We start from the raw sequence: 26,868 nt of genomic DNA on the forward strand, positions 1-26,868 counted from the left end.
CAGCTGAGTTTCCACCAATCACAGGTAGCCAACTATTCAAACACTGTTCCAATAAAGCAAACACAGAGCCGTAACCAATCGAGCCATGTCTGAACCAATCCAGCCGTGTCTGTATCTCACTTCCATTTTCTGTAGGTCACTTTCCTTTTTCTGTCCATAAATGTATCCAATCATGTGGCAGTCTCAGAGGCACTCAGAAACCATTCTGGTTCTGAGGGCTCCCCAGTTCCTGAATCATGCTTTGCTCAAACTCTGTTAAGTTTAATTTGCCTAAAATTTTTCTCTTAACAGGCAGTGGGAGTGCTCCAAATGCCACCATGGCCCGCTTCTGCAAAGCTGCCAAACCAGGACCTATGATCTTAATCATTCCACTAGTTAGTCATCTTCTTATGAAAGCCCTTACCTGATTTCCCCCAACCAGCACCACACTTACCAGCAGTGTTGACAAAATATTTGGTAATAGGAGATGGAGATGAAGGGTTGGAGGTAGGGGAAGGGGTCTGCTGGGAGTGGCAGCCAAAAAAAAAAAGATTCTGTAAAGAAAGATTTTGGAACAGATTTGGCAGGCTGCTAGAATAGTTGTTATACTTAGCAACATTTAAATCCAGACCCTTTCCTTTCATCTGAATGGAAAAAGAGTGATTGAGTCAGGGATGTTGCTGGTGGACTGAGCTCTAGACTAGAAGTCCAGGGACCCACAGTCTTGCCCCTATGTGTCACTTAGTAGCTGCATGGGCTTGGGCAAGTCATTGCCTCTCTCTGGGTCTCACTTTGCCCAGCTCTAAATGAGAAAATGAACCGAATCACCTCTGGGGTCCCTTCCAGCTCTGACATTATGATTTACCTGAGTTGGAGACAGATACATTCATGTAATAAAGGCAGAAGGATGGAGGATCTGGGTTTCCTGGAGCAAGAGACCTTCCTGCTTTCCCCCAGAGCCTCTCCCACAAGTCAGATGCCAATAGAGAAACATCTGCAAAGAACATACATTGGCTTTGTGGATTCCAGTCAATCCCATGTGCATGGGGTTAGTTAAGAATATTTCACCTCTCTCATGCTCACACCCAACCTCATCCCTGGACCTTGAAGATAAGAAGGGATGACAAAGTCAAACATAATGGGACTGCATCGGAGCCACACAGACATGTGGCCCCCACCCAGATTCTTCTGGGCAGGCAGCACTGCAGAACAAAACTCTTCCAGAGACATCACCTCATCAAACCCCATTCCTTCTCTGTTTAGTGACTCATCATAGTAGATTAATTCTCTCTGGCGCTTTCAAAGCCCTGAACCTTTGATGTTATTTTTAAAACAGCAACAAGCAACTCCCCTTCCCCAGCGAGTACACTGGATGTGAGCATAGGCACGTGAGCCCCCTGTGCTCCCTAGGACTCCAGGCTCCAAGCCAACTGAACTCTCAGCTTCTCTGGGACTGGGATCATTTTGGCCAGCACAGCCTTGTACTGAGCCTTCCTGGCATAAACCCTTTTTCATCCAGGCAGGAAAAGGTTGACCATCTCCCCTTCCCCATGGAGCGGTTCCATTTCCCAGCAACTGGTCTGTGAAGGCTGTGAAGTAGCTCTGCCCTCTCTGAAGTGCAAAGAACCAAGAAGCTCTGGGCCTGATGGACAGGAGCTCACACCACTATGCCCCAGAAGGCCTTCCCTTCTTAGAGCCCAGCCCCAGAGGGTTGCTCCAGAGGTACTCCGATGGGGGTGGTGTAGGACATGGAAGCCCTGACTCCATCACCATCACAACAGGGGCCTGGGTCAAGCCTTTGGCTTTGTGAATCAGAGGCATCCTCTTGTGCTCCTTCCTTCTGTCTCCAAAAAGTTATGTGCAGAATGGCTTAGCAATTAAAAGCAGAGACTCTGGAACAAGACCATCTGGGTTCAAATCTCAGCTGTGCCACTTATTATCTGTGTAATCTTGAGCTAGTTACTTAACTGCTCTGTGCCTCTGTTTCCCCACATATAAAATGGGGACTGTAGTAAATTAACTACCTTGAAAGGTACTTGTGAGGATTAGTGAACTTAATGTATGTAGAGTATTTAAAACAGGGCTTGATACATATAGCAAGTGCTATTAACTATTTACTCTTATTATGTGTGATTTCAGGGCTTAAGTCATCTTAGCATTAGGAATTCAAGTAATGAGAGGCTTGTGATTCAATTATAAACAGGTGCACACTAAATAACTGTAATTATGTGTTTTAGTCTAAAAAACTAATTCAATCTTGAGCTATATTGACAAAAAGAAGAACATCCAGAAAAAGACTAAGAATGTCCAGTTTCCCAACCAGATAGTGGGAACAGGTCAACCTCGGTATCATAAAAAAGAAGCTAAGCAGGATGCTGGAGATCAGAGACCAGCGTGTGATAAGCCAGGTGTGATATAAGAAAGACTATATCTGGTCTTTGTCCCTGGTTCCTGGCACAGAGTTTCAAAAACCTTTGGAATTCCTAAAATGCCCAAAAGACAGTAGGAATGTCTTTTGTTATTCATCACGAGCGCCTTTCAACTGAACCTGAGTTTATACTAATAAGGTGACGTATAATAGGCCCTTAGTTTCAAGGAAGTGTCTAGCCACCTCAGAAAATCCAAGCACATGATTAGAAGCCTGTAGCATCAGCTCCACCCCCACTGCCCCTCCACCCCACCACTTCCAAAGCAGGGAGAGCAGCTAGAGATTGAGTCCAGACAAGTGGCAAATGATTTAACCACTCATGCCTCTGTAACAAATGCCCCTTGATTTTTTAAAAAAATCTCTGGACTCCAAGGTGTTGGGGAACTTCCTGGTTGGTGAACACATTGATGTGCTGGGCAAGTGGTGTGCCTGGATTCCACAGGAGAGAGCACAGAAGCTCTGTGCGCCTCACCTTACACCCTGACCTATGGATGCATCTCTTCCACGTGGGTGTTCCAGAGTTGGACCCTTTGAAATATGATTGCAAGTACCATGCTTTCGGTGAGTTCTGTGACTCATTCTAATGAATTACTGAACCTGAAGAGGGGTCACGGGAACTCCTAAATTTATAGCCAAGTCAGTTGGAAGTGTGGGTGACCTGGGGACCCCACTTGTGGCTGGTGCCTGAGGTGGGGATGGTCATATTCGTGACTTTGTCCTTTACCCTGTAGTAGTTAGCTTGTGTGCCCTTCAACTCGGGGTAGTGCATGTCAGAATTGAATTGAATTGTAGGACAGCCAGCTGATGACAGGGAATTGATGACATAATATTACCAAGCAACTTTTTATTCATGATGTATTTTCACCCCCAGGACCAATCTATGAGGTCGATATTATTGTTCCAGTTTTACTTAAACAAAATAAAGATAGGCCGGGCGCAGTGGCTCATGTCTGTAATCCCAGCATTTTGGGAGGCCGAGGCGGGTGGATCAGTGTGAGACCAGCCTGGCCAACATGGTGAAACCCCGTCTCTATTAAAAATACAAAAATTAGCTGGGCATGGTGGCGTGCATCTGTAGTCCCAGCTACTTGGGAGGCTGAGGCAGGAGAACCTGGGAGGCAGAGGTTGCAATGAGCTGAGATCACACCACTGCACTCCAGCCTAGGTGAAAGAGGGAGACCCTGTCTCAAAAAAAAAAAAAAAAAAAAAAAAAAGATAAAGATAAAGATAAGATAAAGATAAAGAAACTGAATTACAAAGAGATGAACAAACTTGCTCAAGGTCACACAGGTAACAGTGGAGTCAGGATTTCAACCAGGTTTGTCTCTAGCCCCACATCCTGCACTTCTCCACTCCATCATTCTGCCCCAGAACATCTGCTGGGCTGCCATGTGGAAGAAGGATTAGGCTGGTTCTCTAGAACCTCAGAGGCCAGAACTAGGAAACCAGGTGGTTTTTATAGACAGGCAGATTGCAGCTGAGGGCACAGGGGAGAACTTCCTAAGGGCAGGAGCTGCTCAGTAATGGGAAGGTGGAACAGGCTGTCTTGTCAGGTGGGGAGTTGTCTCTGCTGGGAATCAGAGTGAGCACAGGATGCTGTAAAGGGGCTTCTGTCTTTGCTGAGTCACAGGCAGGGGGAGGACTAGTGACTTCTAAGGTCCTTCAGGTTCTGTGGTAGGTCTTGAGTCAGCAGGATAAGGGGAGTTCATGGCAATGACCTGAGTGTCTGGAAGCTCATCCTCATGCAAAGGGCCTTGTCTGCACCTCATGTGATGGGCCCAACCAAAAAGTGTGCGTCACCCCCATCACTGCCAGAAACTGCTGCTTACTTACCGGGAGACTGGCCCAGCCCTGTCCAAGGCTCCTTCCGTTCAGTGTTCAGTCTGCACCCCCCAGTTCCACTCTCAAGGGTGCCGGCCACATCTACACAACCTCAAACATCCAGGTGGAAACTGCAACACACAAACATAACAAGTGTCAGAGCCTTGCCTGCACCACCATGACTCTACCTGATTTATAAGAGCTTCTGGGAAATTCCTTAAAATGAACTTGAAACGAATTTTTATTTTAAAAGCAAATTATGCCTTTAAAAAGGTAAAGAGGCCGGGTGCAGTAGCTCATGTCTGTAATCCCAGCACTTTGGGAGGCCAAGGTGGGGGGATCACGAGGTCAAGAGATCGGGACCATCCTGGCCAACATGGTGAAACCGCGTTCTACCAAAAGTACAAAAATTAGTCGGGCATCGTGGTGGGTGCCTATACTCCCAGCTACTCGGGAGGCTGAGGCAGGAGAATTGCTTGAACCCGGGAGGTGGAGGTTGCAGTGAGCCGAGATCACGCCACTACACTCCAGTCTGGGGGACAGAGTGAGACTCTGTCTCAAAAAAAAAAGGTAAAGAAAGCTGCATTATCTTTACAATTGGGATAAAAATTCCTTTTAAAGAAAAGAATTGGATAATCTCTTTGCTGAGTCCTGGCTGGCAAGGCCTCCAGGGTGAGCAGTTGCCCTGGCCTAGTGGAGGGTGCAGAATGTGGAACTCCTGCACGAGCCCAGACGGGGTTGCTAGTTGCTGAGCTGGGAGGATCTCCATTCCTAAGACCCCCAGAACACTTCACTAACAGCTGCTAAACTCACAGATGCTAATGTGAGTGATGTTTGGATGCAGCCCAAGACGCAGAAGCAGCCTGAAGAATACTGCATCCCAGGAAAATGGGAGAGTTTTAGATTTGCACAGGCTGTCCATGGGTGAATTCAAGGCCATTTCACCTAGAGTTCGAGGGGAAGAAAGGCCCCAGCGAATACCTGGATAATAGATCCTAAAGTACTACTAAGGAGGAATATAAAGTTGTTAATACCTTACAAACTAGGGTGAGTTACTAGTCTAAAACTCCTAGGAATCAAGGTCTTCAAAGCATTAATTGTCAAAATGTTTAAAAATAAAGACAAGTGATGACAAGTGATCATTTTCCATTTTCACTTGGACATCCTGTTGTTCTGACCCAGAGCTGCTGGGGGCTGTCTCATCCAGGGCTGGCAGCATCCCTGACCACCCCCACCCTACCGCCGCCTGCCCATGGCTCTGGCTCACTGGCTGCTCAGGTCCATCCCTGACCCAGTGCTGTCCAGAGTGGAGCCATTCGGAGAGACTCGTCCCACCAATGAGGGACAAGGAAAACTCATCTTGGTAGGTACAATGTGCCTGTGGGAATCCAGGACACCTGCACACCCACTAAGGCTCAGCCTCCTCCTCAATCCAGCCAGGGGGCCTGGGGCTCAGTGTTTCAGTGCCTGGATGGTCCCTGAGCCCAGTCCTGATGCTCACGATTCTACTTAGGAACTTGTAAGTTGCTTCTAAGAGCGAGACTCTGCGCGCTGCACATCCAGTGCCGACTGAGGTCTTTCTCCAAAAGGTTCTATTTTTAACTAGAACAGGGTCCCAGCCACCACTTGATGCTGCCTCTCTCCAATGGTGGGGTTTGCTGATGTATCTCCACTGCCCTCCTTAAGGACCAATCTTGCAGCCTCAAGCACCAGCTTCCTCCCCTTCCCCAGAAGGTCTGAGGCTGCCCTGTGGCCATAACCTGCTAAGATTTGAATTTTCAGAATCTCAGCTATTTTTTGTGTTTACTAATAGAATTAATCCTTTGCCCCCAGAAGTAGCCTGCACCATTCCTGTAAGAAAGCAAACATTTATCCCCAATGTAAATATACAGTGAACAAAATAATTCCCACCTCAACCCCCACTGCTGCTGAAATTCCCCATCAGAGCACATTCCTTGGGTTATGGTGTTATGCCCTGATTAAAATGAAAATAGTCCTGAGAGGTATTTGAGGCAAGTGTATTATCTAGAAACCATTGTCCTGTGGCAATGAAACTGTCAAATCTCTGATCGTGGAGTTGGGCTGAGCAGGCAAGACAGGCACCAGATCAGCAAGCTTTAATGAGAGAAGGAAGAGAAAGAGGCCTAATGCCAGGGCTGCTCTAGTGAGGCCCCAGCTGCTGTCCTGGGGGAATTTAGATAATCCTGGCCAGACAGAACCCTCTGAGCCTGCTGAAGCTGCTGTACCAAGCACAGCATTACCCCTTGTGCAGCCTTCAGCTTCCCAGCACATGCTTTGAGAACCTAGCTCTCTCCAGCTTCCAGCCCCCACATCCCTCAGGCAGAGCGGAGATGCAAGGGACAGTGTGAGCCACGGTGCCCCATGTAGTGAAAACAGATGCCTGACATCCCCTGGGTGGTTCAGAGAGCACCAGAGGCACAGCCCCCTCAGAGCCACCGGCCCCCTGCTCTTGGTGTGCAATCACGCTGGGCTGTGAGGCAGCAGGAGTTAGGGCAGTGCATTCTAGTCCTTGTTGGCTGCTCTGGACTGTGAGCCCGGACATTAAAACACTCAGGGAACTTTGCCTACTCCTGTGTCCTGCAGCCTCTTTAAAAGTCAACCTGCAAACGGACCATCACTCCTGCCTACCCCACACCACAGCCTCCCCCGCCCCCTCCTCTCTGCCCCCTACCAACCAGGCATCCCACCATGGGTCCCACCTTGACTCCCTCAATTTGCCCTGCACATTTAATTGGTCACTAAGGTCTCTGGTTTTATGTCCTAAATATCTCTCCACCCGCAGTGCCAGGCCCTGAATCATGCCTCCATCTCTCCATCCTTTAATGGTCTCTGGTCCACAGTCTTTCCTGGCCCATGCCTGACACTGCCCCTGCTAAAAATCCATCTCTGTCGCCAGGGGCAGTGTTCCTTAACTTTTTGTTGTTGTTGTTCTTTAAAGCCCTGCTTTTCCAACCAAAACCTAATCAAATTTAGCCTTTATTACCAAAATGGCAGGTATACTTTTCACATTTTCCAAATATAAAATGTTAAATCTGAACGGGCTTTGTCAAACCAAATGCACACCCCATGCTAACAATCCAAGCCCATTGATGCCCAGCTGGGAGCTGTGCATTTTTCCCTCTGCCCAACCCCTTCTCCTTGAGGACAGCTACCCTGTAGGATGAGGCTGAGACTCAGATGACACCTCTACTCCCAGCCCCCTGACCTCTCTGCATTTGCTTCGCTCTCCAGGGGCTATTCCCAGGACCCAAGAGGCACAAAGCAGATTCTTGGTTGGGGCTGGAGTCTGCCAGGAACACCCTCCTCTCTTCACCTCCTCCCTGCAGCTCAGGTGTCCTCTCCTCTGGAAGCCTGCCCCCTACACCCCCGCCCTGGGCTCTCACATCACTTTTACTTGCCTCTTCCATTCCACTTGCAGCCCGGCAGCAACAATCTATTACCGTGAGCTCCTGGCAGGCGGCCTGTGTCTCTGCATTTCTCTATCCTCCCTGTTGCAATAGAGCCTGGTGCCAGTTAGGTGCTGAACAAATGTTAGTTGAAGGTAAATTGGGAAGAGCTGGGCCCACTTAACAAAGCAGCCCTGTCCAGCCCTGAGGTCCCAGCGGCAAGTGAGGCCTGAGGGGAGCTCATGATACAGTGTGAGGAGACAGACCCTGAAGGCTAAGGTGCTGAGTGTTCATGGAGGAGTGCATGGCAGGTGCCTCAGTGCCCAAATCACCTCTTGTCTTGGTATATAACCCAGTGGCTGGCCCCTCAGCCACCCTTCTTGCCTAACTTGAGGCAGAACCCAGCAACAGACTGCAACTCTTACATTAACAAATCCGACATTAATTATGGGGAGACAGAGAAGAAGGTAATATTACATACCACACAACACACACAGCAACCCCTTTGGCTCTCCCATGTTCAGCCCTGCCCTCTCTCTCTCTCTCACCTCCTCCCTTGAGCACCCCCTCACCTCTCTTGCCTGGGACCCTCCTCTCTGCACAGAGGAGCCCAGGAGCTCCCTCTCAGCCTGGCCAGCTCACTTCCTCACACCTCTGCAGCCTCTCAGCAGGGTCCCTGCTTGGGATTCGCCCTGGTAGGATGGCAGCTGGAGACTACACATCACGAGACGCGCTTCCTGTCACCAAGCATCTTCTTCCCTGTCCCACTGAAGACCAAGTACATGTAACCACTGGAGTATGAAATCGCATTTCTATGGATCGTTCCTTGTGGCTATAAGAGAAACAAAGGTCTATAAGGGGAGTAACAGATGCCCGAGTTGTCTTTTTGTTAAAATCAACTTAAGCTTCATGTGCCCTGAGCAGAGGCAGGCGCTGTCTCCTGCCACTTCAGTGGGGGAGTCTCCAGACAGGAAGAGACAGTCTGTGTGGCTCAGCACCCAGAGCTCAAAGTGGAAAGACGCAAGCTGCCACTTCCCAGGTGCTCCCCAACAGCCATGGCTATGGGTCTGTCAGCTGTCCTGGCCTCTGAAAGCCCCAGGCCCTGGTCCTACGGGTCAGCTCCCAACAAGGACAGTGTAGCATTTGTTCCAGGACTTAGGCTTGAAGTCAGAAGCCAGACTCACCGATCCCTGAATGAGACTCCCACAAGTGAGACAGGAGACGCTCAGGGCTGAGCTGCTGCTACTTTTGCAGAATAAATGAAGACGGTTGAATAAGGGACTGGACCACACCCTGCCTGATGTGTTCAGATAGAGAGAAAGCTCATGCCTCTGGCCAGTGGGATTATAGGGAAAGCTTATCATCATTTCTTCAAATACTTCTGAGTTTTACAAAGTTCTAGATTATGTATTAACTGCTGTGATCATTTAAGCCAAAAATAGTTGTAAAGAAGAAAGAAAGAGGCAGGACAGCGAGGGTAAAGTCTATGTCCATCTTAGTTGGAAGAATCCTTTAACCCCTTCACTGCTGCAGGCCCCGTAAGTTACTTATTTCTGGGCATCCCTGGTGCAAACATTCCTAGTGAAGTCCAGTGAATTTTAAAAGCCCTCCAGCAAACAGCCTCAAAGCTAATAGCTGGTAGGCAATGTTTTTCTGTTCTTCTATCCCGGAATTAGACTGTTGGGGAATGAATGGACTGAGTATTCTTTCTTACGGACTTGGAATCATTCCCATACCCGCTAACTAAATCAACAGTTAATTTGTCAAGTATCTGTTGTTGCCCAGGAATGAGCAAGAACTGGAATTGATGTGAGAGGGAAGATGGCTGGGAGAAACGAGACATGGCCCTGCCTGCTAGAGGCCCACAGTCATGTTTGTATTCATGAAAAACATGCATGTAAATGAAACATGCACAGATACATGCACATATACGCAGATATGTAATTCACTATTAAGGCCAACACACTACAGGGCCCTGACAATGAACGCCGAGGTGATCAGAAATGAATGGGTTCAACGCTTTTTGGGAAGGGAGACTGGAAACCTTGTGTGCACATTATGAGGACCAAAGTCCTGAGTTAGATCCTGAAGAAAGACATTATTCCATCCACAAAAGCTGTGAAACTCCAATAAGTGCCCAGTGCTATGCCCAGCCCTGCAGTGAAGGACCCAGCATTCTGGTTTTTCGGGAGAGGAAATTGAGACTGCAGGAACCTGGGTGACTTGATTCAGGCTGCAGAGTTGGTGAACGACAGAGCTTGTGTTTGAACCCCTCTAGTTCCAGAGCCTGTTCTCCTTTTACTTCACCACACTTTCTGCCCCTCATTCAAACAAAGGTGAGCAGATGCCAGGGGCCTGGTAGGAAGTGGGGCGGGGAGGGGAATGGACATCAGCAAATGGCCAGAGCCCAAGTTCTATATTCCTGGTGGAAGCCCTGAGGACTTGGCCAGCACCAGAAAGGATGATTCTACTTCCTATTTCTGGCATGCGGGGCTCAGAACCAAGCTCTTTCCCAGCACAGCAATGGGGATTAGGAGGCAAGGGAGAGAGTAGGCACCTCTGGGACTCGCTCTGACAAAGTGAGCTGAGCTTTTAGGTATAGAAGATCCACTGGCCCCTCAAGAGGACAGGTGGGCTGCAGTGGTGACAGCTGGTGGTGGGTCACCCACCTGCACTTCCAGGGCTGCCAGTCACTGCAGTGTGGGTACAGCCACCTATGAGACTTGCTTCATATGGACTCAATACAATCCTTCCACTAAAAGATCTGCCATGGGTCAGGACCTGGCTTGCCACTGGGGACACAAAGGGATGCAACTGCAATCCCATTTCTCAAAAGGCCCAGGACAGGGGCGTGGGGGGCGGCTCACAGAGAGATGATTACAAGACTGGGGCACAGTGATCTGGTGGAGGTTCATGAAAGTGACCAGGGGGTCCTAACCTCGAGGCTCCAGCACTGGGCTTTAACCCACTCATCAGCAGCCTCTGCCACTGATCACAAAACCATGTGGACCTCATGCCTTCATGAAAGGAAAGAAAGGGTTGTTGGGGAAGCCCTGGTGATGCAGAGACAGTGCTGAGCTAGCAGGATGGCTGGGCTCAGTCTTCCCATACTCAGTGCCTTCAGTAAAAAGGTCGAACTGGGAGACTATGCAGATAAAAGCCCATCAAAAAGGCTGTCTAATTGAGCTGACTGTCCTGATTTACTGTTGCACCTCAGGCTGTCCTGGAATCCAGTCACAGATACTTTTAAGCAGTCACCTTGCCTGCCTTTTGCCTTCAGGCAACTCAATGGAGCTATATTTTGAAAAGTTTCACCTCAATCAAATTCAAACATGAAACAGTTGATTCTGCTCCTTGGCCCAATCTGAGAGCATCTGTCCTTCAATAGGAAGGTAAAGTGTAACTCATTGGATCATGTGACAGGATTGTCTTGTCCCCATCCCCAATCACCCCCCGTCAAGAAATCCAGGAAACAGCTATCGGGTATGTATCCTTTTTTGTCTAATAGAATAAGCCATATCCTAAGCCATAAGAGGTGGGAATAAATGCTCATTTGGCACATTAAGGTTGAAGTTGTTTTGTGGGTTCTTTTTATTGGGCATTTCCCCCCACTGTTTGGGCATAAGAGAAAATAGGAACATTTTGTATCTAAACTGGAGGGTAATCCTGCACTCTCTCTCCCCTCTCCAGACTGGGGAAGCTGTGAACATTCAAAACTGAAATGAGACTTGGGAGTGCTGGTGTGGAGGAGGGGAAGGAGGAAAGTTAGTAGGCCCAGAGAAAGGAGATGGTGGGAAGCAGAGGGAGTATGTTAAGGGTAGGAGGTCAAAAGGCTCACATGGGGAACTGCTGGCCTCTGGAACATCCATGTGGAGACATCTCAAAAGCCTGAGCAGTGAGGCTCAGGCCATGATAGGGTGTTAAGAATAGAATGGCAAAAATAGGAGAGATGTTGACTGTCCATTCCTAGGATAGCGAAAATAGGAGAGATGTTGTTTGACTGTTCACTCCTCTCTCTGATGATTCTGTATTCTAAGTGTCTCCTGCAGGATCACCAGTTATCCATATGTTGGATCTCTGTTCTCTAAATCTATTGTTATCGTCTCACTGATTCTGTTGTTGACATTTTCCTTACATTCTGACAGTTTGTCAGTATTTTCCACTTCACTTATTGGATTTTATTATGGGGATATTAAGGAAAGAGCTATTTCACCTTCTGTATATTTCTGTGTGTATGTTTGCGTATCCATGTGTCAGAGACAATGCTATGTGCTCCCCAAACCCATTTCCTCTTCTTCCTGGGAGCCCATGTTTCCCAGCCCCGCTTCCGTCTGGACAGGACCCTAGGGAATGTAAGCCAGTGGAAAGTAAGCAGAAATAATGTCATCCCCAGCAGCCAAGCCAAGGCAATTAAGAGCAGAGGTGCCTTGTCCACTCCCTTATTCCTCCCTTGCCTCCCTGCTGGAGGCAGAGGATGCAGTGGAAACTTCCAGGCTCTAGGAAATGACGCAGCCACCAAATGGAAGAAAACGGGAAGTCACTGCAAGCAGCCCACTGAGCATCTATTTGATTGGAGTTTCTGAGGCTGTTGTTATGGCAGGTCACCTACCCTGAAAAACACATTCCCACCTGCCTTTAGGTCGGAATAGTCTTATTCTAGTGTCTCCTGCAGGATCACCAGTTATCCATATGTTGGATCTCTGCTCTCTAAATCTATTGTTATCGTCTCACTGATTCTGTTGTTGAAATTTTCCTTACATTCTGACGGTCTGTCAGTATTTCCCACTTCACTGATTTTAATTCAGCAAAATTCATGTGGATTTTAATGCTGATATTAAACATTTTATCATTTTGCATACTATCCTTACTTTATCTCCATTTTCACCTCAAATCTTTCATCTTAGTCTATTCTCCCCCCATGACTCTATTTCTTAGAAACCATGTCTTTTTGAGCCATATATACTAAGGATACCAGCTTTCTGACATTCTTCTGGTTCCTATAGTAGGTTATTATAAGAGGTAAATGCTCCTTTTGAGTCCTCCAGATAATTTATCTTCCCCTGAAATGTATTTTCTCAAGATATTTCTAATTGTTTTCCTTTATTCTCAAATAAGGTGAAATCAAGTCCCCTAAGATACAACCTTCAGGGAAAATAGCTTCTGGCAAAATGTGATGAGAAAGCCACATGTTTTCTGGAAATCAAGTGTGATGCACACATAATTAATAGTGACTTTTAATACGTCCAGGCAATTTCTGTACTAACATGAACAAAGAAATTACCTTAATGATTAGTCCAATTAAAATTAGAGATACAAAAGGACAATTATCAAGGAAACCAGCCCATTCCCACATGCAGATTTTTTAAATGGGGAGTCCATTTAGAGAAAACTTAAAATTCAATCAAACATATTTCTGGATGGTGGAGTGATTGGTGACTAACATCAGACTCAAGGAAATAAATACTTAGGTGAGCCCACAAATCTTAAAATATGACCCCCTGCTTTGCAATTTCCTGTAATGCCATAAAACTATTAATAAGATAGAGGAAGGAGGGAATGAAAAATAAACATCATGATAGCAATTTGATAACAGGACTATCAGATCCTGGAGACCCAGGCCAGCCTCACCTCTAGGACATCTCCTGCTTAAAGGAATGGCATGGGAGGTGAGTCACACAGATGAGCATAAAGAACACCTTTCTTTGATGTAGGTCTCAGAAGTGAAGGCTGAGAGATCGAAGCCCAGGTGTTGATTTGATAGAGGGGTAAAAATAAAATGAGCATTGGCATGACTGTATTCTTCAATTATAAGACATCCTTGATTGATTGGCACACCAATTATTTTAAATATTCCTGAGAAAGAAAAAAAAACATTGCTAACTATAATTATAAGTCATCATTGATTGGGGAACACATCCCAACTTCAAAGATGTTGAAATGCGGGGGAAAATGTGTGTCTTAGAATCAATGAAGTAAGGAATTCAACTTAGAAACTGGTGTCACTACTTTGGGACTGCCTTTTACATGGTGGATGGCATATCATCTACTGGGTCAGGGAGCTGAAGGATGAGACAAGAGAAACAGGCCATGAGGGCCTTGGGAGAGCCCCTTGACACGTGGATTCAGGGCTTATCAGTAGACCAGATTTGTTGGCTGTCAATCCATGCTTCTGCCCAGTACAGTGTCCTGAGAGCTACAACAAGGCACTGATGTGCATGGCCCCCAAACAGGTTTTCACTCAGTGTATATCTCAGTACATCTGCTGAGGAAGCATCTTCTTCTACTGTGAAATAAGAGCTTAATGTCATAAGGCAAGACCAGACTAAGATGAGAAGCAACAAGATGAGATAAAAATGGAAATTGACCCACCACCTATATTTCTGATTAGGCTCAGTCCATGAAAACCACAAGGGCTTTTGTTCTCCAGAGGGACATAGCATATAGTAGGTGCTCGATCAATGCTAGTTCCCATCCCCTATATTCTCTCTACAAGAACATTCCCAAATCTGCCATTTGATTCTGCCCTGTGTTTTCCCAAAGTTGGGAGTAGAGAGAAAATTAAGAACTATGGTGGGGAGGGGGTAAATAACTCCATAGAGGCCCCAAACTATTTCTCTACATGAAGGACCCAGGGAATTGGTTCCACCATATAGCACCATGGCTACAAATCCAGGCTCTGAATGGCACGAAGGGCCTAGGAATGAATCCCAGCTCTGCCTGTTTCTAGTTCTGTGACCTTGAACAAGTTGCTGAATTTTTCTAAACCCCAGGTTCTTTGTCCAATGTGGAGAAGAACAGTCCCTCCTCAGAGGATTATATAAGATAATATATGAAACACAGGCTTTGCACAGGGTCTGACAAATACTAAGGACTCCATAAATGTTAGGTGCTACTATTAAATCATTCCTCATATGGGTTCTTAACACTGCAACAACTGAATTTTTTTTTTCTTTATCACAGTCTGGATTTTATCTAGTCAGCAAGCACACATCTGGGCTGACTGCTCCATCAAATGTTCTCAAGGGAACATCAACGAATCTGAAACGAGCTGAATAAAATCAGGCAGGTTATGTCTGCTGCTGAATTTCTGCACTACAAGACATAGGTAGATTTTTAGCTGATACGCACTCTAAATGGTGGGCTCTGCTTTTCCATCTGAGCAGGTAATCTGCAGCCCACGGTGTTGGTGACAACACTGCTTGCATGCCTGGTGAGAATGTCTGGACTGGGTTACAGGTTTTTTCAGCTAATTCCCTGACCCCCTTGACACAGCCATTAATTACAAGCACAAAATGCTGTGCCCAGCCGTCTCCTGACACACTTGCACCTCAGGAGGATCTTCTTTGAGCTTGGAACTCAAAGAATGGGGTCAGATTTTTGGCCTGGAGGGAAAAAAATGACAAAGGGCTACAAACAAAGGCCAAAAATCATGAATGGTATAAGGAGGGTAAATGCAAGGGGAGACCCCACCTCTCACCACTTAAGGCATTTCAAGCACATTCAATGAGGATTCATATACTGGTTAGCAAACAAATGGAATATATTAGCCCAAGGCAGCATATGGACCAAAAGTGCCCAGTGATGAGGCCACAGTGAATATCCACCTAAAGACCTCCTTGCATGATGTACACAGGGCATAGGCCTTAAAAGCTGTCTTGTGGAAACATGTACCTTCGTGGTATTAAATGAAAAAGGTGTTGGGGTGGACTCAATATACATACTTTCAAGTGCCTTCTCTGTCCAAGCACTGTGCCAGGCACTGTTCTGCCATGCGCCTGTCATTCCAGGGCCCACCCCGTGCTGTGGAATGAGGGCCTCAGCAGCTGTGCTGCCTTGGGTGAGCCCCTCCACCACTGTGTGCTCATTTCTAAATGGCGGCCATTGCAGTACCTCTGCCACAAAAATGTTCCCCCTGCATTTCTGGGTAGCCTCTTCATGAGGGCTTCAGAACTTGGCTCAGCTGCCAGCTTCCTAATGAAGCAGTGCACCTGCCCAGGGCAGGTATGTCTCTACCCTCACCTAGCCCCACACTGCTCCCCCCCACACACCATGCATGTGGGTTTTCCGGAGCTCAGGCCGGGTTGCATGGCTCCCTGGGCTGCTCCCCCAAGCTCCCCACAAGGAGGCCTGCTGTCATCTTTCTTGTGGCTCTTGGCCCCCCTGCCAGGCTCTCTGCTTTTGCTTTGAGGTCTCCTTGACTTGGGCCCCCCTCAAGGCTGCAGGACTCAGGGTTGCTGCCGGCCACAGCTGTGCTTGTGCTCCTCTGACAGAAGCGAGGCACTTTTCTGGGTGCCAGCCACTCAGTGGTGAGGGAGATGTGCTCTACAGCCTCCACGTGCCAACAGCTGGGGGGCCCCAAACTTTATGCAGTGTTGGGTGTGGACAGGACAGATGTCCACACTGTATCTTGGCTTTCTTTGTGCCCAAGTCTCTCCAGAAAGTGGAACAAAGTCCCCTGATGTCATCTCTCTCCTCTATTGCCTCTTCTTTCTGTTGGGAAGATAACCTTTTAAACCCTTCATAATCTCAGAAGCATTATCCCATAAGGGTGAAGAACAAAGACGGTGCAGTCTGCCTAGTTTATATCTTGGGTGTACTTTCACAAGCTGCAAGCGTTACTGAACCACCCTGTACCTCAGTTTCCTGCAGTCTGCCTAGTTTATATCTTGGGTGTACTTTTCCAAGCTTTAAGGGTTACTGAACCACCCTGTACCTCAGTTTCCTCATCTGTAAAGTAGAGTGGTAATTATGGTAGCCACCCCAAGGGGCTGTTGCAATTAAATGGGTTCATCCATGTAAAACACTTAGGATAATGCCTGTCACAGAAGAAGCATTCAATAATGCTGGTCTTATCTGACAGTTTACAGTCAGTGTGGGTAAATCAGAAAACTCGGCTGCACTAGCTGAAGAAGGTGAGTACAAGTGAGGACCTGGGAAGAATGTTGTCTGGGAATGTTCCAAGGGAATCTGTATTGGGTTGAATATTCCTCCCCAACTCCCTGCCAAAAATATATATGTGTGTGTGTGTTCTAACTCCCAGATCCTGTGAATGTGATCTTATTTAGAAAATGGATCTTCACAGACACAATAAAGTTAAGCATCTGAAGATGAAATCATCCTGGATCATCCAGGTAAGCCCTAAATCCCTTCACAAGTATCCTTATAAGACACAGACACAGAGGAGATGGCCATGTGAAGATGGAGGTAGAGAATGGAGTGAGGCAGCCACAAGCCAAGGAACACCAGGAGCCATCAGAAGCTGGGAGAGGCATGGAAAGATTCTCCCCCAGAACTTCTGGATGGAGCACAGCCCTGCTGACACCATAATTTTGGACTTCTGGCCTCCAAAACTGTCATGGCGCTTCTCCAACCACGACGTACATGCAAACCATCTGAGGATTTTGCTAACCTGCAGATTCGGATTCAGCAGGTCTGGGATGAGGGCTGAGAGTTTGCATGTCTCAAAGGCCCCCAGTGATGCCAATGTTGCTGGTCCACAAACCACACTTTGAGTAGCAAGGTTTAAGAATGTATTGTCATCAGCAGTACCATGATGACAAACGAAACCACTGGAAACAAAGGGGCAGAGGTTGTAGATCCAGTCAGCCACAACAATGCTGGGCCCCTGTGACAGCATATGAGAGCCCAGCTTTCAGCTGCGGGATAAAGAGTAGAAGCAAGCCATTGACCTTTAGTGGCATTTGTCCCTGGGCTCAATCAATGCTTCTGAATTGAATAGCAGCTCACCCGGGCAATGCTAATGGGTTTTGACTGCTCCAGTTCATCACTCCCTAACAGGGTCAACCAAGAAGTAGTCGCATCCTTTTTGCTAGGGCGGGGGAAAAAGGTTTTATGATCCCTGCCTTATGGAGGACCCAGAATAATTCCTGGGAGAATGGAAATGTTGGTGACAGAATTCCAGTTTCCTAATTTCAATGAACTTGATGGAAATGTATAAATCAAGACTTTTGTGTTAATGCTTTTATGGGCAAAAAACACTTGATCCAAAAAGAAGACAAGAGCTCACCTCTAATGTAGCTTGTGCTCTTCTGTGACTGGGTACTGAGACGCTCATTTTGGTAGACAAGAGAGGAGAGGCCCCTGGCATGCATGCCCCAGGATGGGGGAGGTAGCTTTACCCACTAAAAAAGCCTACGTCAACAACATTTTTAAAAAGCTGGTCTACCAAACCCAATACAGGAATCGGTAGGAGATACAGACAGCCCTTAGCCTACATTCTCACTGGATTCTCCCACTGCTCTCTCTCCAGCCCCCACCCCACAATGCATCCCACACACAGGGTTATATTTCAAAATGCTCCAGAAAAACCATCCGTGACTTCTTGTGGTCCACAGCCAAATGGTCACAAAGCTTTATACCACGTACAGGCTCTGATCAACTGGTAGTGGCTACCTTTGAAGGGCTTCAGTCCTTCTTCACTCCGTGGGAAGAATGCTAGGATTGATTTCCAGTGTCTGCCATAGACTCAGAGCAGGAAGACTGGGACCCTGCCGTTTCTTTCAGGACAATAGGATAAAGTTATTTCATGGCTTTCAAGCTCCTTGGGCTACCATTAAATCATCTCCCACTCTTTTACATGAAATGCTCACTCCAGACAAAGCCCACACCAGCCCAACACTCCCCAATATGTGACCCTGCCTTTGTGGCTGGGGTCCAGCAGAACTTTCCCCTTCCTCATCCATCCCTCCAATCCCCAACGCCTAATTCCCTCTCCCTCTCCTGGGCTCTAGTGCCTCCCATTTATCACTAAACTGCCTTCTTTTCCTGCTATTACTCATCTCTGTAGATGAGTCAGGACAAAAATGACTCCTGTATGAGTATTCCCAGATTTTCCACTCCCTCAGACCCTTTTCTTCCCTGAACTCCCAGAAAAGCCTGCCTTGACTCACTGGCTCCTTGGATCTTTAGAATGCAGAATTGGCCAGGTGTGGTGGCTCATGCCTATAATCCCCGCACTTTGGGACGCTGAGGTGGGCAGATCACTTGCAGTCAGGAGTTCGAGACTAGCCTGGCCAACATGGTGAAACCCTGTCTACTAAAATATACAAAAGTTAGCTGGGCGTGGTGATGCACGCCTGTAATCCCAGCTACTCGGGAGGCTGAAGCAGGAGAATTGCTTGAACCTAGGAGGTGGAGGTTGCAGCAAGCCGAGATCGTGCCACTGCACTCCAGCCTGGGCGACAGAGGGAGACTCTGTCTCTATAGAATGCAGAATTGCCAGGCAAGGGAGACAGGATAAGAACAGGAGGATGGGACCTTCGAGGACGTCCGTGGATTTGTAGGGGCCTTTTGCTGAGAGAGGAGAAGCTTTGTGAGGTTCAAGGGCAAGGGCATAGCAGAGAAAAGTGAATTCAGAACAAACACTGCTGTGCTCCGCATTCTTCCCATGTCATATTCAAGAAAGGCAAGTAAATGCCTGGAGCTTCTGCTGGTCACTCTTGTCTGTCCCTGAGGCCACTGCAGTGCCCTCTGTCTGGACCTCACAGGGCATGGCCTGTATGTGCTCTCTTTCCCAGTGCCTTAAAGGGCCATTTCCAGTATCTATCTGCCAGGGTTTCTGGGCTGGGCTCTAGTGTGACAGAGTCAAGATGGCCCTTAGCATATACCCGACTCCCTCGCTTTACAGATAAAGAGACTGAAGCCCACAGTGGGGGTCAGTCTGCACCTCAAATTTCACCACGGCTGAGACACATGTGTGAGGAGTCAGTCCTGGGCTGATGTCAGAGTGTGCCTGCCAATACCACTTGTCCTCCTTTGAGAAGAGGTGCATTAGGTGAGTGGATACCAAATCAATCCAGTTTGACAGGTATTGATTGAAGACACTCTCTGAAAAGGTATTGTGTGTGAAAATACGTTAAATGTTCTAGAAAAACATGCTATGGATATTGCCCTTTTGTGAGTTAGTTTATGATGGGATATATACTTTTTGCACAGACAGTAACCATCTCCGCTTATGGGAGAAGCCCTTTGATGTCTGTGCCTTTGGGTCTGGCTTCGTGTGTCCCTTTCCACCCACAGGCATAAACCCTCTTCTAACTCCTCCTTCTCATCCTCCTCCTACCCACACACAGACACGTTCCTTGAGGACTTGCCTTGTCTTACTCCCACACAGGCAAGTCCAGTGCAGAAAAGTCACCTTGGCAATGTTTATTTTTGATGGTGGGGAAGTAGGGAAGCCTCACTGAAGATCACTCGGGCCTGTCGGCATGGTTTTCCACTGGCATACTCTCAAAGATACGCTGAGCTTCCAGCTCTCATTGAATGTCAGAGTTACAGGGACTTTGAAGGCAGCCTGGGCTGGGCCTTCACTGGCCTACCCATTCCTCAGCCTTTCCTGCTGACCCCTGCAGGCTCCCATGGCAGCTGGCTCCATGCTGGGTTGGGGGCGATTAGAGCCACTGCCTAAAGATGAGAGAAGATGCCAGGGCATTCCTTCCCTCACGCACTGTCTCAAGAAATATCTCCTCCATGGCCCCAGTTTCTGCCAGAGGCCCACCATGTTTCTTCTAGTTTCTGCAGGGTGGCCCTGGCCCCTGGGCTGGAATAACACTATCTCCTTCCTCCCTCTGCCTCAGGGTAGGTCTCTGGGCCACCTCCCCAAGCCTTGTTTGTTGGTTGGTTGGTTTTCAGCTCCTTCATTACCTGTCTAAATTTTCTGCATTAAATTCCCTCTGTTGAAACACTTGAAGAAATTTCTATTTACCTTGTTAGGCCCTGACTGAAACATGGCCCAACCTCTCCCCACCCCTTCATGGAACTTATGAAGAAACCAAGGCCAAGAGCGGTGTGCTTTGTCCAAAAAAGACTCATGGACACTTAGTTGTCAGTGACTGGCCTGGGTTTCTCAGTTTCTGTACTCCACACCTCTGCAAAATCTGGCAGGACATGCTTCCTTTTTAGTTTTAATCCAAAAGAATCCAGAGTTATTGGGGTCAACAGTTTTGAAATATGTGGCTTCTAAGGAACAACCACAGTTGCAGTTCCAGTCCTTTCACTTTCTAAATACCCCCTTGGACTATCAGGAGCTATTTAAACCTTGTTTCTGAGAGACGGAGACGTCAACTAGAGTAGCCCAGACTGTGACCACAGCCAGGTCACTGCCCGCTTCCACGCTTCCGTTTCCAGCCTCTATTTTCATACTTAAGGAAACTAACGTAATACAAAATGACCATTTCTAAAAGTATTTAAAACTTTCTTTTAATATGTGCAGCAAAATTCAAGTCCACACATTTTTGGACCAGATGGTTTCTCAACTCTGCAAAGTAGGTTTAAAGTAATAGTTATTTAAGCGTGCCATATATTTTAAATACACAGTGCTTCTGCTAATTAACACTTCATGATTTCTCAAGAGTCCCACAGGCAATAGTTACCATTTGTAAATGGTGAAATATAGTGTCAAGAAAATGAATCCTATTTTGCTCCCAAATTGCAGCCCTGGGAGGGTTTACGTGAGATATCTCAGCCCTTCCCCACTGTGTTAATGGAGGGGTGAGAAGATGAAAGTGACTGCTCTGGAGTTGGATGCTGGGAACATGTGAACGTGATACCACATCAGGCCTCTGCACACAGAGGTTCTTCAAAAGGCAGATCCCCTCCGCCCGTCATGGGCTTATGGGCCAAAATTAGTTACACAGATACATGCAAGTTAAACAGCGACCTAACAAGAAGACATGGATACACATGCACACATTTACACACACCTGTTGTGTCCTGTGTTTGGAGGACAAAATAGCCACAGTCTGCGTGAGCCTGAGAGGCAAGGCAAGCTAATGTACGGGCATGAAGTGAGGCTGGCCTCTCTGCCCCAAATCTCACCAGGCCACTTACATATCCTCCCCTACTCCTCTTTGCCTGAAGTTCAATCATTTAAAGATTGATTTGACTAATATGTCTCCTCTTTTTAAAAGTCAGTGCTCCTGGAAGAGTTGATCAGATACAGTCACATGCTGCATGATTTGGTCAATGACAGACCACATATATGATGGTGGTCCCATAAGATTATAACACTATATTTTTACTGTACTTTTCCTATGTCTAGATACACAAATACTTACCATTGTGTTGTAATTGCCTACAGTATTCAGTACGGTCACACACTGCAAGGTTTGTAGCCTAGGAGCAATAGGCTAGACCATATTGCCTAGGTGTGTAGCAGGCTAGGTTTGTATAATACACTCTCTGATTTTCCCACAATGATGAAATCACCTCATAATGCATTTCTCAGAACACAGTCCTGTCATTAAGCAACATGTGATTAAATTTTTAATCCTTCATACATCAATGTGGCCGAATGAGACAGCTTTCTTCCTGGTGCTTTGCAGACATCAGGGGCTGACAGGTTGGAGAACCCAAAGAAAATATGGAGTGCTTAGGGGAATATACTAGGAGGATGCAGGCTGCCTTGCTTTATTGTAATGGGGGGTCCTGGACACCTGGGCAAGTGGGGAAAAGGGGTATTTAGAAATTGATGGGGCACCAAAGAGAAAAGGAGGAAGAAATGTCTGCTTACCCAGGCTCTGCCCAGGACTACCTTGCCTGGACAGGATGCCACTGTCCACATCTACTACTGTCTCAGGATTGCTTCCTCTTTAGGGTAAAGGAGACGTGAGCAGAAAGCTGACACTAAAGCAGAGGACAAAGGTAATGGCAAAGACTATGTGCAATTAGGAGAAAGTTCACTGCGGAAACTTCTTTATTGAAATCCTAAAAATAGCAAAGAACTAGACTGTGCTTTCACCTGTCACTAGACTGGAAGTTTTAAGCAGACAGAGCCTTGTCTGACTTTGCACACCACCATATCCCCAGCACCCAGAATAGCGTTCATTAAAAGGTGCGCTCAGCGGGAATTGGTTCAGCGCATGAGATGGTACACACCAAAGTGCAAGCAGAGGACACCTCAAGACCCTTCTAATCCCCTCATTTCTCAAGGCCCAGTGACCATGTGTGGCTGCACGGTCTCTTGCTGGAGTTATAAATGGGCTGCTTGAGAAAAGACAAATCCCTCTACAGACCCCACAGAGATGCACTGCTGAGTTCTGCTGTTCCCCAGGGACACTGCCTTCATTAGGCAGCACCTGCTATGTGGCTAGCCCATATGTATCATGTCAGGCAGTCCCACAAGAGGAGGTAGACACTGCACCAACCAGCCTTAAGTTTCCCTTAACCAAATCTTCCAATGAGTGACAGTGTCTGCACCAGAAGACAACAAACGGAAATTCTTTGGGGTACCTCCCACCTTTCATTTCTGAGGCACCACAAGAAAAATGAAACCACCGATATTCTGTGGGACCTGATGCCCCAAGGTAATGTTTATGGTCATATTTTCAATTTTCCCCTCTCTTCTCATTGAGTTGAGAGGATGAAGTGGCACAGGCAGCAGGGGAGAACCCAGCCATGATTCTGAAGGAAGGCAGGACAAAGTGAATGGGCTGGAACCAAGGCATGAAGTTGTACGAAAATATATAGTATGAAGCCTTTGGGTCTTCACAGTTTGCAAAACCATTTTGTCAATCAACCAAAAACAGCTCTGGATGTAGCCAGCGACACTCCTTCCTAAAGTTCATCTACACAGATCCAGATGCACGCCCCTTGCTGAATGCTGAGCTTACAGTAAGTCATCAACTAATTCCTGTCCAACTGAGAAACATTTGAATGCAATGATATCTGGACCAACTGAGATCACATATATGTGAAATAGAAAGCTTCTCCCAATTCCTGGGTATGGACTTGACCCCTGCACTATACAGAGAAGGCAAGGCACTAAGCTGGCATCCTGGGCACTGCATCATGAGGGAAAAGCACTGGACAGACTATGAGACCAGGGTCTGGTCCCAGATCTCCCTGAGCCATCCTCAGATGGCCTTCAGGGATGTCAGAGGTGGGCATGGAGACGAGGATCCTGTCTGTCTAGAGCCAAAGCAGTAAGGTCCCCGGGGGCTGGGAGGTTTTTGCCTCTACACAAAGAACTCGGCCAGCTAATGTTTCCTCTGAACCAAGCCCACTGCTTGCCTGGGGAAGTCAGTGTCTTTCCTTTGTGGAGATGAGGGAGACAAAGGAACTTTTTGGAGGGTTTTAGAATGCCACAGCTCACCGCAGGTTATTGGGGAAGGGGGATGTGCAGGAGCTAAATTTGAGCCCCAGTGCTGTGAACTTCACAAGGGGAAAGAGTTGCCGAAATGCCTGGGGAAACAGTGGAGGGTTCTGGCCTCCATCTGTCTATTCACACATCTGTCTGATCCGCCTTACCCTGCTAATTAATTCCCATCTCATCACAGCCACTCTTGGCTCATAAGTCTCTCTCACAGTTTCCCATCTAGGTTATTTAGCATTCAAGGATTACATGCTACAAAAATTAGCCACATTTGAGTAAATTAGCTACTTTTATAAGCCCGGCATCCAAGGGCCATCTCTATTAGATTTGGCATAGGCTACAATTTTGCAGAATGTTTTCCCTGAGTTTTTCTGGTGGCAGATGTTGCCTCTTGCAGAGAGATGCGAAATCACTGCTGGCTCGTCTTATCCCCAGTGATCCCTTGGCTGCTTTTTAAGGAGGCTTTAATAATGCATAGGAAGGAAAGGCGGTGCATGCATAAAACGCCATGCCACTATCAGGACGTGCTGCCTTGAAATCAGGCCTGGTGGTTAAAGAAAATGGGCCAGTTTTTAGAGGAAGTTTTCTGGTTTGCACCAAGCATGAGGGTTTGGATTGCAGAGCCTTTCCTGAAGATGCCATCTGACAAGTGCAGGTTTGAGCCAACATCAGCTTATCAAGTGCTGAGTTTAATTTCCTCGCAGCAGCCAGGCCACACAAATCATTGCCTGTTGAGGAAGGAAGGAAGGAAGGAAGGAATGCTTTTGATGTAGCCATTGAAAGTGGTAAGGGTGAATGCAGATTTGGCTGAACATGTTGGCTAACAAAACATGTTATCAAAAAGGTGTTCTGGGTCTGGTAAAACATATCAATGTGGTAGAAGGGAACAGAAGATTCTATATCTGGATTCCCAATTTGCAGATTACATAACTGATGTCACTGTGCCACCTGGGAGGGTTTTAATATTGTTAATAATACAGTAAGAGCTGGCGAGTTTTCAGAAATGGCTTGCTGTATTGATAAAGAAAGGATTGCCTTTCTTGTCCCCAAGTCCCAGTGCTTTCCACAGACACACAAAAGCCCACCCCCGGCAGCAGATGAGCAGACTTCATCTCTGTTGTCAAGGAAACCAGTCTGTTCTTAGCTCTAGAATTAGAAAGCCTGGGTCTGGCCTCAGCAGTGCCTTCCACCCACTTCTCCTGCCGGGACCTGCTATCTCCACCCCCCTCTCCCCGGGGACACTGAAGACCCTTTCTCTAGCAAAATCTCTAGCACATCACTGGAGTTGGGGGCTCTATTAGCAGCTCAAATCAACCATTGGGTGGGTGCACAGGCCAGATGAACAGACACATGGGGGAAAAATGAGTTTATCTACATAGAAAAGGAAAGGACAATTGGCAAGGATCTAGGACAACCGCCAAGTGATTGAGCCATGTTATATGGAATGGCTTAGGGAAGCAGGAGTGGCCACTCAGTGCTGGCCCAGCACTTTCTCCCTCTAAAGCATCTACCCCCACCCCTCACCCCCTCACACACACATGTTGCTCTAGATGACACAGGTAGCCCACTGGCATCACCAGTGGACCAGACCTGGCACTCTGGACTGCCCCAGGGAAGCCTTTTGGGGTAAAAGGTGTTGGTAAAATGCTCCCAGGTCAGGACACTTACAGAGTCAGGGGTAGCACACTGGTCTGGAAGGAGGGAAGAGAGGACCCCAATGTCACTACTACCGAGGAAGGGAAAACTGAAATGGAAAGGAAACAGAAAGACAGAGGAGTGAACCAGCCACTGGCAGGAGAGGAGAAAGGATGACCAGTATCTTTGGATATATGCTCTGTGGAAAAGGGTGGGTACAAAATTAAAGAAAGCTCGGACATGATACCCATTCGGGACAGTCTTACCCAGGAAGCAACCATGTGCTTAATTCTCTGAATTCCCCAAGCCAACCATGTCTGTACCCTTTCTGAATTTAGCAGCATCTAGCTTGCATTGCACCCATTTGAGTAAGTGTGTTATCTGTCTGTTTAAACCAAGAGCCCTGAAAGATCAAGTTCTGACCCATCTTTCTATTTCCCATAGCCCTGGAAGAACCTGCGTGTACTAGGGGCTAGTGAGGATTTGTCTTCATGAGTGAATCCTTATTTTAGACACCGTGAAATCACCTACAGAAAGGGTTCAGAATTTTGAAATAATTATGAGAAAAAATGTTAAACTGTTATCTCTAAAATTTCAAACAATATTAGTTCGATTTTTACTTTTCCTAGTGTTTTTTCCAACTGTCGCAGTTATTATGATTGCCTTATTATTATTAATGATGATGGTGATCATTTCTTGTCAGCACAGGAAAGGTACAGTGAGACACCCAAACAGAGAAAAGAAGGGAAAACAAAAGAGTGCCCTCTGAATGAAACCCTGAGAACACACAGGATGTTTGGGGGCAGAGATTTGCATAATGATTAACTGAAAAGAAAATGACTCCTCAGCCACTCGGACTAGATGTTAACCTGACAGTGTATTAGCGTATCAAAATTCCATCACATACCTGGGTCGGCCCTGGAGGGATATCACAGGCATGGGGGGCACAGTTCACACAACCCAAATTTAAAATATCTCAAATGTTTTGCTAGAATTTCTCAAACACTGTGAAGAATAGAGTCCCCAGAGGAGCTTTTAAAATTTTCCCTTTTCCTCTCTGATTTGCTGCACCCACATACACAGCTACCTCCATGCCTTTTTCCTCAAACATCGACCTCCCCACCCCTAAAATTTCCTCTGCCCTAGCCCACTTGCTCTGCCTTCTTTCCCTCCTCCCTCTTTCCCAACAAACTCAGTGTCATTGTGCAAATGTAAAACCTCATTCCACATATCCTTCCTTGATCCCCACGCCCCTGCTCTCCTCTCCTTCCAAGTCCAGTCTCTATTACCCCGCTTTCTTTCTCTTTTTTTTTTTTTTTTTGAGATGGAATTTCACTCTCTCACCCAGGCTGGAGTGCAGTGGCGTGATCTGGGCTCACTGCAACCCCCGCCTCCTGGGTCAAACAATTCTGCCTCAGGCGCCCGCAGCCACGCCCAGCTTTTATATATATATATATATATATATATATATATATATATATATATAT

At 47.1% G+C, this 26,868-nt stretch overlaps 1 protein-coding gene across 1 annotated transcript in view; it reads right to left on the reverse strand.

Moving 5' to 3' along the window:
* Positions 1–26,868, reverse strand: part of ADD2 (adducin 2) — a 109,850-nt gene that overhangs the window by 49,860 nt on the left and 33,122 nt on the right. The window contains 1 exon segment of the mRNA XM_025354038.1: positions 4,241–4,359. The gene's annotated coding sequence lies outside the window, so the exon portion shown is untranslated.

This window comes from Theropithecus gelada, chromosome 13 (genome assembly GCF_003255815.1).
Source record: "Theropithecus gelada isolate Dixy chromosome 13, Tgel_1.0, whole genome shotgun sequence".
Classification (NCBI taxonomy): Eukaryota; Metazoa; Chordata; class Mammalia; order Primates; family Cercopithecidae; genus Theropithecus; species Theropithecus gelada.